Here is a 15,593-nt window from a genome sequence, read left to right as displayed (position 1 = left end):
AATAAGAACAGACGACTTATCAGAAAGTAGAAAACTGGTAACTCCAGAAGCACCACAGAGTACAACCGACCAGCTAGTTAGAAGACAGGAAGAAAATCTATAAACCGCACCTGCAAGAGTGAGAAGCGGCTACTTATGGGAAAGGTAAATTACCAACAAGCACCACCTGAAGTAAGGCATTCACCAAAACACAGTAATTGAAAAAATCTGCAGCACTCCTCCTTTTATCAAGCTTGATAAAGACTTATTATAGTCGAAACGTCGCAATTCTATGCTGCTTAGCTAAATAGTCACCGGATTTTTCTACTAAACGGAGGAGTGCTGCGTAATTTTTTCAATTACCGTTATTCCAAGGGACCCTTAGCCTGGATCTCGACCCGCGAGCACCATGTCTGGACCATAATTACTGGTACCAGATGAATTGGACTTTTCTCTATGGTGGGGTATGTAGTGCTGCTTACTTTGATGTTTAAATTCACCAAAACAGACACAATAAAATCCACAGTGAACTTGTCAATTTAACCCACGAGTTGCCAGTCTCTCCGATCTCCTGGTACCTGCCACAGGAACGTCCGTGACACCAGGCCACCAAAATCAATGTCCATTACTAAAAACTAAATCTATATCATTCGGCTTTTAAAGGATGAATTCATTGAATTCATTTGATTAATCGTTCAGCCCTGGCAGCATCCCCCGTGCAATCGGTTTATCCATGGGGTGTTTTAAAAAAACTCAAAAACAAGGAACTGTTCCTGGACATATTCCCCTAAAGACACATCTACTTGAGGACAATCATCGTCATCAAACGGAAGTCTACGCCTAGCATTAGGGAAAGGAGACTTTGCGGGGCTCTCCATTCACATGCAGAATGTACATTTTTATGCAGTTTAAATACAAGTTTTCTCTTTGAGACCACTGAACATTTTGTCATGCATGGTCCTCTGAACTTTCACATACTGAATATCCATAGTCGTGCGTACAGCCTCTAACAATTCATTAGTATCTTCAGGGGGAAAAAAATTATGATTACACTTACCAGTAATCGGATTTTCTAGACCCCATGACAGCACCAGAGAGAGAGGATCCATCCACCAGGGACTGGTTTACAGAACATGCGAGTGACTCCGACCAAAGTTATTCACGTTTAAGTTACTTTGTATATAAGCTTTCTTTTGTATTCTATCCCCAGGTGCAACTAAAAGAACGCAGAAGAAAGAAGCGAGGGAGGGAATAAAGAAGGGTGCTGTCATGGGGTCCGGAAAATCCAATTAACGGTAAGTATAATCATCATTTTTTTCTTCCCCCATGACAGCACCACACAGAGAATTAGGGAGTGACCAATTGTAACACCTTTCTACCAAAGGAAAGATCGGAGGAAGAACCATGGTCGAAGAAAGTGGAAGGAGAAGACCATGTGGCAGCCTTACAAATGTGTTCAATAGAGGGGTTAGCCATTTCCGCCCAAGAGGTAGAGATAGCTTGAGTAGAGTGAGCCTTTTAAGGTCAAAGGAGGAGATCTGCCTGAAGCTAGATAAGCTATGGAGAGCCCTAATCTGATCCATCTTTCCAATGAACCTTTTGAAGCTATCTTGCCTTTATTTGGACCCTGAAACAAAACCAGCAAGGCTGTAGACTTCTGCTGACACCTGAAGAAACTGCAATAGACACCATCTTAAGGTTAAATAGTGAAACTCGCTTTCTTTATCCTATTTGGGATTATCACATGATGAAGGGGATAAAAAAAAAATAAACCTTTCCTGAGACCTAAGGAAGTTGGAAGGTACCTTTGGTAACAAGGCAGGGTACAGATTATTACTCTGTCCTGCAAGATAGTTATAAAGAGAGGATTAATTTAAAAAGCTTGCAACTCGCTAATCCTGCACACTGAGTCAAGGCGACCAACAGTTCTAGTTTATGAGTAAGATGTTTAATACAGCTGGACTCTATTGGCTGCGTTAGGGCCTTCAAGACTCATTCAAATCCCATGGAGGAACCTTAGGAACTGAAACCGGGGTAGACCAATCTACTGCTCTGAAGAAAGTGTTTAGCCAGGGATCTGCCGCTAAACTCTGGTAAAAGAAAACCTGAACTTTGAAGGTGTTTTTTTCCCAAAGAACCCGCAAAATACAAACAGATTTTGGTAATTTTGGGGGATCTGTTCCAGAAAAAGCCATTAAATTTCCTCCATACTTAGATTGATACTGTAACATTATTTTTCCTCTTTATCAAAGTTGACACTAAACTCTCTGAAAAGCTCTTGCTAATCAGTAATGCCCTTTCAAATTCAATGCTGTTAAGTGAAGACTCTGAAACTGCGGATGCCAGACTGGTTCCTAATCTCCGGAAGCACCAAAACGTTCGAGATCAACATGTTTTCCTGATCTTTTATATCACCAAGGAAACTTACTGAATCGGGGGAAAGGTATATACTAGTGGCAAATCCCATGAAGAAAGGCGTCAGCTCCACATGGGAATTCCCTGGGATTTAAGGAGAAGAACTGATCCACATTTTTTGTTCTGACTCATAGCAAAACGTTCTATCACCTGAGAACCCCCCCGGAATGTCCACTATCTTGGCAAAGATCTCTGGGTTTAGAGACCATGCTCCCCGTTTTAGTTGGTAACATGTCACCACCAGACATCTGAGAAGCTCTGACAGACGTCCTTCAGAACCTCCTACTTGAGGTTTCTTTTATTTTGCTTTTGTTTCCTCATCTCGTTAGCCTCTCTCAGCTGTCATGTAGTTGCACTGATTGCATCCCTTTAAATCCCTTCCCATACTGCATCACTTTGCGGTTTATACAACTTCCTGGAGTATATACATGCTGGATGCTACTACTGAGTCTTCTACAGATAAGTTTTGTTCATTCATTTGTAGTTTCCTGTTTGCCGGATCCCAGGTGACCCTGACTCCCTCCGTATCAAGTGTAGGGAGCCGGTGGTCGTGTCCCCTCACTATTATAGGGTGTTCAGGTGTTATACAGTCGAGGTACGAGGATATGCGATCTTCTACCATTGAGAATTTTGCATAGGCTGAGCAGTTAGGGAGAGAACCAGGTCTGTTGCAGGGCTATCCCTTTTGTTCCTTAGTTTTGGATCCAGGCAGTCGGATCTTCTTTTTGTGTCTTCTAGTATGCTGTACACCTTCTTTGACATAACAGCTGAAGAAGTCTGCTTGTGAACTCTCTTTTCCCTTTATATGAAGAGATGAAATGTGGCTGAATTGTTTTTCTACTCCCTTGAATATTCTGTTTGTTTCCAGCATGAGCTTGACTTAGTACCTCCTGGGTGATTGATGTGAGCTACCGCTGCCTGATTGTTCAACATCACTGACTAATAAAGGCAAAGCCGCCGCCAAGGCTAGCCTGACTGCTAGGAGTTAATTCTTGTTGGAAGAAAAGGTCTGTTGAATTGGCGACCATAGTCACTGAAATACATGACCCAAGACATGAGCCCCCCATCCTGACAGGCTGGCATCTGTGGTGAGCACTATCGGGTCGGGTTGTCTCCAAGGAATACCTCTAACCAGATTCTCTTTGACCCTCCACCAGGATAGATCCCTCGAGGTCCTGCCTGAAATCAGAAGTTTGAATTCCAGATATCCCTGCTTTTCCTTAATGCTAACAGAATTTCCATCCTGAGGAATTTTTGATGATCCGGATGTTTGGGGATATGATAATAGGCATCCTTCAGGTCCATAACCGCCATGAAACAGTTGGGAAACAGAAGCTGTTTAAATCCTTCATGTTTATTGTTGTCCTGAAAGAACAGTCTGGTTTTGGAACCATGCATAGCGAAGAATAACAACCTTTTGTTCTTTCCTGCACTGGGACTAGAACAAAGGCATTTTTGTTATCAAGTCCAGAACCTCCTTTTCCATTGTGGATTTTCTCACTTTGGAAAACTGGGGCTGTCACAACAAACCTCTAAGGAGGAGAGGAACGGAATTCTAGTTTTAGACCTGCTTCCTATTATGCCCATCACCCAACTTTTGGAAAACCCTGACCAGACGGGAAGAAAAAAAATGAATCTACCTCCCACCTTTAAGTTGGTGTCATTGTTGGGGCTGTTTATTGTTTGAAATGGAGGAACCTCCAAAAATGAGTCCCTTTCCTCCAAAGCCTGAAGATCTAAATTTTTGGTCTCTGTTTCTATTCTGTCTTCTTCCCCCTGATCTAGAAGAGGTCTGAAGAGGTTGTCTAGATGTTGAAAAGGAGGAAGAAAAAGCTCTCTCTAGTAATTCATCAAGAGCTGGGCCAAACCAAAAAAAAAAAATATTCACCCTGACAAGGGATGCCACATAACTTTTGTTTTGAGGATAGATCCCTTCCACCCTAATTTTTTAACCACAGGGCCCTACGTGCGTCAGGGAAGAAGCTTGGGCAACTAATTTTACTGCATCGACTGAGGCATCAGCCAAAAGGTCAGAATATTTTTGTAAGTAGGTAGAGAGGAAAATCATCTGTTCTCTGGGACATTCTTCTTTTAGCTGCGTGTCCAACCATTCTAGCCGTATCATTATGGATCTAGCCGTGACGGTAGCTGCATTATTAAAACGGAAAGCAGAACCCTTCGCTTCCCGATTCCCCGTTTTTTTTTATCCAGAGGGTCGTTGAGAACCCCCCCCCCCCCCCCCCCATGTCCTCAAAGGCCAGGATGATCTTCTGGACATCTTAGGAGCTTTGTTCCAGGATAACGAGGCCTCTTCTCCTCTTTTTCCATTCTCTCTTTATCAAAGCTAATATGTTTTTTATGCATCGGGAAACATCTACACTATTTCTCCTGCAATCCTTCAAAAGTGGTAACCTCCACTGATTTATCTTCCTTAACTTCTTCTAAATTCATGGTGGATCTAATCGTCTTTAACAATCTTTCCGTGTCTTCTCCCTCCAACGTCTTCTTCCATAGATAAGGAATGGTCTGACATTGTCCTGGGACAATGAGCTATTCTCATATAAAGACACTTAAAAAGATTTCATAGAACTCCTGACTTCTGATCTGATCAAAGTCTTTTTATAAAAGGAGAGAGATTCTTCAGCCGCCATCCTATCAATACATGGCTGACATCACTTCTAATAATGGGAAGAGGACAGGCCACATCTGCACAAAGCACATTCTCTATTCTACCTCTGAACCAAAACTTTTTTGGGCTTGCCCTAAAACATAAACCATACATAAAGCCATAAATACACTGCTCAAAAAAATAAAGGGAACACAAAAATAACATCCTAGATCTGAGTTAATTAAATACTTTGTTCTTTACATAGTTGAATGTGCTGACAACAAAATCACACAAAAATAAAAAAATGGAAATCACATTTTTCAACCCATGGAGGTCTGGATTTGGAGTCACACTCAAAATTAAAGTGGAAAAACACACTACAGGCTGATCCAACTTTGATGTTATGTCCTTAAAACAAGTCAAAATGAGGCTCAGTAGTGTGTGTGGCCTCCACGTGCCTGTATGACCTCCCTACAATGCCTGTGCATGCTCCTGATGAGGTGGCGGACGGTCTCCTGAGGGATCTCCTCCCAGACCTGGACTAAAGCATCTGCCAACTCCTGGACAGTCTGTGGTGCAACGTGACGTTGGTGGATAGAGCGAGACATGATGTCCCAGATGTGCTCAATTGGATTCAGGTCTGGGGAACGGGCAGGCCAGTCCATAGCATCAATGCCTTCGTCTTGCAGGAACTGCTGACACACTCCAGCCACATGAGGTCTAGCATTGTCTTGCATTAGGAGGAACCCAGGGCCAACCGCACCAGCATATGGTCTCACAAGGGGTCTGAGGATCTCATCTCGGTACCTAATGGCAGTCAGGCTACCTCTGGCGAGCACATGGAGGGCTGTGCGGCCCTCCAAAAGAAATGCCACCCCACACCATTACTGACCCAATGCCAAACCGGTCATGCTGGAGGATGTTGCAGGCAGCAGAACGTTCTCCACGGCGTCTCCAGACTCTGTCACGTCTGTCACATGTGCTCAGTGTGAACCTGCTTTCATCTGTGAAGAGCACAGGGCGCCAGTGGCGAATTTGCCAATCTTGGTGTTCTCTGGCAAATGCCAAACGTCCTGCACGGTGTTGGGCTGTAAGCACAACCCCCATCTGTGGACGTCGGGCCCTCATATCACCCTCATGGAGTCTGTTTCTGACCGTTTGAGCAGACACATGCACATTTGTGGCCTGCTGGAGGTCATTTTGCAGGGCTCTAGCAGTGCTCCTCCTGTTTCTCCTTGCACAAAGGCGGAGGTAGCGGTCCTGCTGCTGGGTTGTTGCCCTCCTACGGCCTCCTCCACGTCTCCTGATGTACTGGCCTGTCTCCTGGTAGTGCCTCCATGCTCTGGACACTACGCTGACAGACACAGCAAACCTTCTTGCCACAGCTCGCATTGATGTGCCATCCTGGATAAGCTGCACTACCTGAGCCACTTGTGTGGGTTGTAGACTCCGTCTCATGCTACCACTAGAGTGAAAGCACCGCCAGCATTCAAAAGGGACCAAAACATCAGCCAGGAAGTATAGGAACTGAGAAGTGGTCTGTGGTCACCACCTGCAGAACCACTCCTTTATTGGGGGTGTCTTGCTAATTGCCTATAATTTCCACCTGTTGTCTATCCCATTTGCACAACAGCATGTGAAATTGATTGTCACTCAGTGTTGCTTCCTAAGTGGACAGTTTGATTTCACAGAAGTGTGATTGACTTGGAGTTACATTGTGTTGTTTAAGTGTTCCCTTTATTTTTTTGAGCAGTGTATGTTGCCATCATCATAACTACTTACCACTCCAATCTTCCAGTCAGTACCGATACAGGAGCCATGCTTTCCCCTTCCACCATATCTGTCCTCTTTTCTACCTCCATAATGATGGGAGCGACCCACAATGAGCCTCCTCTGAGAAATAGGAAAAGAGGGCTCACTGTACGGAGTCTTCTCATCTAGCTTAGTTCAAAGGATGAAGGAGGGAAAGAAAAGGGGCTTCAATTCTCCAGCAGAGCAGTGAAAAAATTCATTCAGGTCTCCCAATCCAGAGACCGGAAACCACTGAGGCAGGAGAGAGGCTCCAGCTTTTCATCGTGTAGGTTTCCTGTCCTTGGGGCGGATCCGATCACACTGTGGTGCTGACATTGGGTAAGGGAAAAATAAGATTCTTTTATATTGCGAGTCATCGAGGAAAACCTACAATTAGTTATCAGACTTGGAGGAAGATGAGGAGGAGGTAGAAGTGCTTCTTCTTCCTCTGTGGACGGAGTTGGTGTAGATAAGGAAACCTCCAACAAAGCAGTATGGACTAGGTCCAATTAATCCAGGAGTCCTCTGTATACCCCAGCGCTGCACACATACACAACACTCGCTGCCGGCCACTTACACCAGGCTCCACACATCACAGCAAACCGGATGTCCACAGCCCAGAGTCCAGGTAGAAATAACCCTCCTATCACTGTCTGAGAGCGTCTGTCACCTTCACACTGGAGCCAGAATCTCCAGCCGATCACAGCTGCACCAACATCAGAAGGGGCATCGAGTGGGCGCCAAGCCTCCAGACCCTGCTGACGTCACCCCCCTGAGCCGAGAATCTTAGGCAGCGGAGGAGAAGACTGTAGGGACTCCATGAGTGTCCAGTCACCGCTGGGCCTCAGAGAGGCTCCTCACCTCCACTGGAGCAAGGAAGAAAGGTCTGCTGCAGGCTCCATTACACAAACATAAGAGCCCAAGGTAAGTCTGAATGTCCGCACCTGATGATGTCCTCTCCCCACCTGGAAGGACAGGAAGACACTGAGGAGAAAATATTTTACCCTCACTGTGGTGGGAGGAGGATCATCTCATGGTCAGGAGTCGTCCTAGAGGGGGAAGAGGAAAATGTAAAATGATCTTTGGTTCAATCCCCTTCTGGTCAGATTCTGGGGAGACTTCAGCTCCATCTACCTGATGGTTCTCTGGGAGCTTCTCCTCTGGACAGTCCTGGGAATACAGAGGACGGGGACATCTCTCGGGGGGATTTCCTTCTATGAGTCCATCTGTAGGAAACACACAGGCACAGGGAGAGATTATTACATGTGATGATGAGATGATGGGAGTAGTATCCAGGTGACCCATGACAGCCCCCCTCCTTACACTGCTGATCGCCCCATAAATCCGTCTCCTCTTTTGGTTCATCTTTAACCTCAGCCTTAATATCCATCAGATTTTCATCCTAAAGAAGAGAAATGTAAAATGTTCTTTGGTTCAATCCCTTTCTGGTCAGATTCTGGGGAGACTTCAGCTCCATCTACCTGATGTTCCTCTGGGAGCTTCTTCTCTGGACAGTCCTGGGAATACAGAGGACGGGGACATCTCTCGGGGGGACTTCTCCTCCTGGAGTCGGTATCTACAGGAGATAACACACAGACTGAATACAATACTGTATGGATAGTGTGTAATAGAACGGGCACTCAGACCATAGGGCGCTGCATCAAAATGGGAATTTATTGATAAACAATACTATAAAAATTTTTACTATAAAAACAGAAACATAAAAGGCATTAAAAACATATCATTTTCATAACATGCTGTGAAGTGATCGATTGAACAATCGAATAATTAAATGAAAAAAAAAAATCGAATAGCTGAAAGAACCACGTAAATATAAAAAGTCCTCCAGATCTGTTCTCAGTGGTGAAGTATACACCACTTGTTTCTTTTGATATAATCACCATATCAGTGTAAAGAAAGGTGATATAATAATCACAGGTCGGCACTGCTGTATATGGTCACGGTGCACGAGTCTATGGGATGGCGTCCCAGTGTAAAGAAAGGTGTATGACAGGCAAAAATATGAAGAAGAGCAGTCCCTTTACCGTGTCTTCAAAACACGGTTCTTTCAGCTATTCGATGTTTCTCATTTAATTAATCGATTGTTCAATCGATCACTTCACAGCATGTTATGAAAATGATATGTTTTTAATGCCTTTTATGTTTCTGTTTTTATAGTAATGATTTGTATAGTATTTTGATGCAGCCCCCTATGGTCTGAGTGCCCGTTCTATTACACACTATCCATACAACTTGTTTATTGGGGTAGACTTATATACGTGAGCACCTGACTCCATTTAGTTTGGAGACGAGCCGCCCGCTTATTTATTCCTCTATTAATACAATACTGAGCGCCACAAACAGGAGGAGGAACTCTGCTGTCAGCTGCCATCTTAGTAAATCCTCTAGTGGATCCGGAAATGCGGCAGAGGAACCTGCGGGTGGATTAGGGTGGAGTTCGCTGTGTAATACCGGACACCTCTGACCACAGAACCAGAGAGGTCACCAGCGGAGCGGCGGGGTAATACCGGACACCTCTGACCACAGAACCAGAGAGGTCACCAGCGGAGCGGCGGGGTAATACCGGACACCTCTGAGCACAGAACCAGAGAGGTCACCAGCGGAGCGGCGGGGTAATAACGGACACCTCTGACCACAGAACCAGAGAGGTCACCAGCGGAGCGGTGGGGTAATACCGGACACCTCTGACCACAGAACCAGAGAGGTCACCAGCGGAGCGGCGGGGTAATACCGGACACCTCTGACCACAGAACCAGAGAGGTCACCAGCGGAGTAATACCGGACACCTCTGACCACAGAACCAGAGAGGTCACCAGCGGAGCGGCGGTGTAATACCGGACACCTCTGACCACAGAACCAGAGAGGTCACCAGCGGAGCGGGGGGGTAATACCGGACACCTCTGACCACAGAACCAGGGAGGTCACCAGCGGAGCGGCGGGGTAATACCGGACACCTCTGACCACAGAACCAGAGAGGTCACCAGCGGAGCGGCGGTGTAATACCGGACACCTCTGAGCACAGAACCAGAGAGGTCACCAGCGGAGCGGCGGGGTAATAACGGACACCTCCGACCACAGAACCAGAGAGGTCACCAGCGGAGCGGTGGGGTAATACCGGACACCTCTGACCACAGAACCAGAGAGGTCACCAGCGGAGCGGCGGGGTAATACCGGACACCTCTGACCACAGAACCAGAGAGGTCACCAGCGGAGTAATACCGGACACCTCTGACCACAGAACCAGAGAGGTCACCAGCGGAGCGGCGGTGTAATACCGGACACCTCTGACCACAGAACCAGAGAGGTCACCAGCGGAGCGGGGGGGTAATACCGGACACCTCTGACCACAGAACCAGGGAGGTCACCAGCGGAGCGGCGGGGTAATACCGGACACCTCTGACCACAGAACCAGAGAGGTCACCAGCGGAGCGGCGGTGTAATACCGGACACCTCTGACCACAGAACCAGAGAGGTCACCAGCGGAGCGGCGGTGTAATACCGGACACCTCTGACCACAGAACCAGAGAGGTCACCAGCGGAGCGGCGGGGTAATACCGGACACCTCTGAGCATAGAACCAGAGAGGTCACCGGCGGAGCGGCGGAGTAATACCGGACACCTCTGACCACAGAACCAGAGAGGTCACCAGCGGAGCGGCGGGGTAATACCGGACACCTCCGACCACAGAACCAGAGAGGTCACCAGCGGAGCGCGGTGTAATACCGGACACCTCTGACCACAGAACCAGAGAGGTCACCAGCGGAGCGGCGGGGTAATACCGGACACCTCTGACCACAGAACCAGAGAGGTCACCAGCGGAGCGGCGGGGTAATACCGGACACCTCTGACCACAGAACCAGAGAGGTCACCAGCGGAGCGCGGTGTAATACCGGACACCTCATAGGAAACTAATGGAGGGCGGCTGGACATGCGCAGTGCGCTCTAGAACACAATGGGGGCAAATCCTAGCGATACACACACCCACCCCTATGATGAGACGACCCTTTAACCGCCCCCTGGTGACCGGGGGTCATTCACATAACTGCCCCGGCGCCCGTATACCCTCCCCCGCTGTCCTATTACCCGGGATATCCTCCTCCTCCATCCACTATAAGCCCATCACGTGACTGCCTGGTCTACGTGTGGTGACGTCATCAGACAGCACAACGTGACGTCATCAATTACTCCAGGGTGGAGACTGTGATAGACGGGAACACACAGAACAGAGAAGCCTCTGACACCCGCCGGGAACCTCCCCGCACATCCAGCAGTGTCAGCCCGGAGCAGACCTGTTACCTGGGAGGGGAGCCTCCATCATGGCGGCCGGGGGCAGCTTCTCCATGGAGACTGATAGAGGAAGGACCTGCGGTGACGTCATCGTCATGTGACCAGTGCTGGAGTGGGCGGAGTGTAGCGGCGCAGAATGTTAGTGCTGGTAAAGGACCTGTGATAATGTCATGTGACCTGAATGGGCGGAGCTCAGCCGTTTTGAAGCTATGTGGTGATGAAGGACCTGCGGTGATGTCACTATCATGTGATCAGTGAAGGGGCGGAGCTCAGCAAGGTTGAAGAGAAGTAAATATGGTGAAGAAACTGTGGAGACCTGGAAATCTCTACAGAGAGGCTGGGAGTTGTAGTCCTCTCCTACCTCCTCCTGTAATGTCCTCTGATATCACATAGTAACAGGCTGGACATGCTGGGAGTTGTAGTCCTCTCCTACCTCCTCCTGTAATGTCCTCTGATATCACATAATAACAGGCTGGACATGCTGGGAGTTGTAGTCCTCTCCTACCTCCTCCTGTAATGTCCTCTGATATCACATAATAACAGGCTGGACATGCTGGGAGTTGTAGTCCTCTCCTACCTCCTCCTGTAATGTCCTCTGATATCACATAATAACAGGCTGGACATGCTGGGAGTTGTAGTCCTCTCCTACCTCCTCCTGTAATGTCCTCTGATATCACATAATAACAGGCTGGACATGCTGGGAGTTGTAGTCCTCTCCTACCTCCTCCTGTAATGTCCTCTGATATCACATAATAACAGGCTGGACATGCTGGGAGTTGTAGTTCTCTCCTACCTCCTCCTGTAATGTCCTCTGATATCACATAATAACAGGCTGGACATGCTGGGAGTTGTAGTCCTCTCCTACCTCCTCCTGTAATGTCCTCTGATATCACATAATAACAGGCTGGACATGCTGGGAGTTGTAGTCCTCTCCTACCTCCTCCTGTAATGTCCTCTGATATCACATAATAACAGGCTGGACATGCTGGGAGTTGTAGTCCTCTCCTCCCTCCTCCTGTAATGTCCTCTGATATCACATAATAACAGGCTGGACATGCTGGGAGTTGTAGTCCTCTCCTACCTCCTCCTGTAATGTCCTCTGATATCACATAATAACGGGCTGGACATGCTGGGAGTTGTAGTCCTCTCCTACCTCCTCCTGTAATGTCCTCTGATATCACATAATAACAGGCTGGACATGCTGGGAGTTGTAGTCCTCTCCTACCTCCTCCTGTAATGTCCTCTGATATCACATAATAACAGGCTGGACATGCTGGGAGTTGTAGTCCTCTCCTACCTCCACCTGTAATGTCCTCTGATATCCCATAATAACAGGCTGGACATGCTGGGAGTTGTAGTCCTCTTCTACCTCCCCCTGTAATGTCCTCTGATATCACATGATAACAGGCTGGACATGCTGGGAGTTGTAGTCCTCTCCTCCCTCCTCCTGTAATGTCCACTGATATCACATAATAACAGGCTGGACATGCTGGGAGTTGTAGTCCTCTCCTACCTCCTCCTGTAATGTCCTCTGATATCACATAATAACAGGCTGGACATGCTGGGAGTTGTAGTCCTCTCCTACCTCCTCCTGTAATGTCCTCTGATATCACATAATAACAGGCTGGACATGCTGGGAGTTGTAGTCCTCTCCTACCTCCTCCTGTAATGTCCTCTGATATCACATAATAACAGGCTGGACATGCTGGGAGTTGTAGTCCTCTCCTACCTCCTCCTGTAATGTCCTCCGATATCACATAATAACAGGCTGGACATGCTGGGAGTTGTAGTCCTCTCCTACCTCCTCCTGTAATGTCCTCTGATATCACATAATAACAGGCTGGACATGCTGGGAGTTGTAGTTCTCTCCTACCTCCTCCTGTAATGTCCTCCGATATCACATAATAACAGGCTGGACATGCTGGGAGTTGTAGTCCTCTCCTACCTCCTCCTGTAATGTCCTCTGATATCACATAATAACGGGCTGGACATGCTGGGAGTTGTAGTCCTCTCCTACCTCCTCCTGTAATGTCCTCTGATATCACATAATAATGGGCTGGACATGCTGGGAGTTGTAGTCCTCTCCTACCTCCTCCTGTAATGTCCTCTGATATCACCTAATAACAGGCTGGACATGCTGGGAGTTGTAGTCCTCTCCTACCTCCTCCTGTAATGTCCTCTGATATCACATAATAACGGGCTGGACATGCTGGGAGTTGTAGTCCTCTCCTCCCTCCACCCTGTAATGTCCTCTGATATCACATAATAACAGGCTGGACATGCTGGGAGTTGTAGTCCTCTCCTACCTCCTCCTGTAATGTCCTCTGATGTCACATAATAACAGGCTGGACATGCTGGGAGTTGTAGTCCTCTCCTACCTCCTCCTGTAATGTCCTCTGATATCACATAATAACAGGCTGGACATGCTGGGAGTTGTAGTCCTCTCCTACCTCCTCCTGTAATGTCCTCTGATATCACATAATAACAGGCTGGACATGCTGGGAGTTGTAGTCCTCTCCTACCTCCTCCTGTAATGTCCTCTGATATCACATAATAACAGGCTGGACATGCTGGGAGTTGTAGTCCTCTCCTACCTCCTCCTGTAATGTCCTCTGATATCACATAATAACAGGCTGGACATGCTGGGAGTTGTAGTCCTCTCCTCCCTCCTCCTGTAATGTCCTCTGATATCTCATAATAACAGGCTGGACATGCTGGGAGTTGTAGTCCTCTCCTCCCTCCTCCTGTAATGTCCTCTGATATCACATAATAACAGGCTGGACATGCTGGGAGTTGTAGTCCTCTCCTACCTCCTCCTGTAATGTCCTCTGATATCACATAATAACGGGCTGGACATGCTGGGAGTTGTAGTCCTCTCCTACCTCCTCCTGTAATGTCCTCTGATATCACATAATAACAGGCTGGACATGCTGGGAGTTGTAGTCCTCTCCTACCTCCTCCTGTAATGTCCTCTGATATCACATAATAACAGGCTGGACATGCTGGGAGTTGTAGTCCTCTCCTACCTCCTCCTGTAATGTCCTCTGATATCACATAATAACAGGCTGGACATGCTGGGAGTTGTAGTCCTCTCCTACCTCCTCCTGTAATGTCCTCTGATATCCCATAATAACAGGCTGGACATGCTGGGAGTTGTAGTCCTCTTCTACCTCCCCCTGTAATGTCCTCTGATATCACATGATAACAGGCTGGACATGCTGGGAGTTGTAGTCCTCTCCTCCCTCCTCCTGTAATGTCCACTGATATCACATAATAACAGGCTGGACATGCTGGGAGTTGTAGTCCTCTCCTACCTCCTCCTGTAATGTCCTCTGATATCACATAATAACAGGCTGGACATGCTGGGAGTTGTAGTCCTCTCCTACCTCCTCCTGTAATGTCCTCTGATATCACATAATAACAGGCTGGACATGCTGGGAGTTGTAGTCCTCTCCTACCTCCTCCTGTAATGTCCTCTGATATCACATAATAACAGGCTGGACATGCTGGGAGTTGTAGTTCTCTCCTACCTCCTCCTGTAATGTCCTCCGATATCACATAATAACAGGCTGGACATGCTGGGAGTTGTAGTCCTCTCCTACCTCCTCCTGTAATGTCCTCTGATATCACATAATAACAGGCTGGACATGCTGGGAGTTGTAGTCCTCTCCTACCTCCTCCTGTAATGTCCTCTGATATCACATAATAACAGGCTGGACATGCTGGGAGTTGTAGTCCTCTGCTACCTCCTCCTGTAATGTCCTCTGATATCACATAATAACAGGCTGGATATGCTGGGAGTTGTAGTCCTCTCCTACCTCCTCCTGTAATGTCCTCTGATATCACATAATAATGGGCTGGACATGCTGGGAGTTGTAGTCCTCTCCTACCTCCTCCTGTAATGTCCTCTGATATCACATAATAACAGGCTGGACATGCTGGGAGTTGTAGTCCTCTCCTACCTCCCCCTGTAATGTCCTCTGATATCACATAATAACAGGCTGGACATGCTGGGAGTTGTAGTCCTCTCCTACCCCTGTAATGTCCTCTGATATCACATAATAACAGGCTGGACATGCTGGGAGTTGTAGTCCTCTCCTACCTCCTCCTGTAATGTCCTCTGATATCACATAATAACAGGCTGGACATGCTGGGAGTTGTAGTCCTCTCCTACCTCCTCCTGTAATGTCCTCTGATATCACATAATAACAGGCTGGACATGCTGGGAGTTGTAGTCCTCTCCTACCTCCTCCTGTAATGTCCTCTGATATCACATAATAACAGGCTGGACATGCTGGGAGTTGTAGTCCTCTCCTACCTCCTCCTGTAATGTCCTCTGATGTCACATAATAACAGGCTGGACATGCTGGGAGTTGTAGTCCTCTCCTACCTCCTCCTGTAATGTCCTCTGATGTCACATAATAACAGGCTGGACATGCTGGGAGTTGTAGTCCTCTCCTCCCTCCTCCTGTAATGTCCTCTGATATCACATA

The 15,593-nt window shown here is 47.5% G+C and overlaps 2 protein-coding genes and 1 long non-coding RNA gene across 3 annotated transcripts in view; 1 reads left to right on the top strand and 2 right to left on the bottom strand.

Moving 5' to 3' along the window:
- LOC120998324 (aspartic and glutamic acid-rich protein-like) overlaps positions 1-15,593 on the bottom strand; it is a 2,513,920-nt gene that overhangs the window by 1,047,642 nt on the left and 1,450,685 nt on the right. The window lies entirely within an intron of this gene.
- Positions 1-15,593, top strand: part of LOC120998305 (gastrula zinc finger protein XlCGF26.1-like) — a 4,064,644-nt gene that overhangs the window by 3,505,329 nt on the left and 543,722 nt on the right. The gene's annotated exons all lie outside the window — the stretch shown is intronic.
- LOC120998444 lies at positions 7,993-8,318 on the bottom strand. The gene is made up of 3 exons (XR_005778389.1): positions 8,275-8,318; positions 8,117-8,195; positions 7,993-8,019 (listed from the first exon to the last, which is right to left on the bottom strand). It is a non-coding gene; the product is annotated as an uncharacterized LOC120998444 (long non-coding RNA).

This window comes from Bufo bufo, chromosome 4 (assembly GCF_905171765.1).
Source record: "Bufo bufo chromosome 4, aBufBuf1.1, whole genome shotgun sequence".
Classification (NCBI taxonomy): domain Eukaryota; kingdom Metazoa; phylum Chordata; class Amphibia; order Anura; family Bufonidae; genus Bufo; species Bufo bufo.
This window is presented reverse-complemented; position numbering and strand designations above follow the sequence as displayed.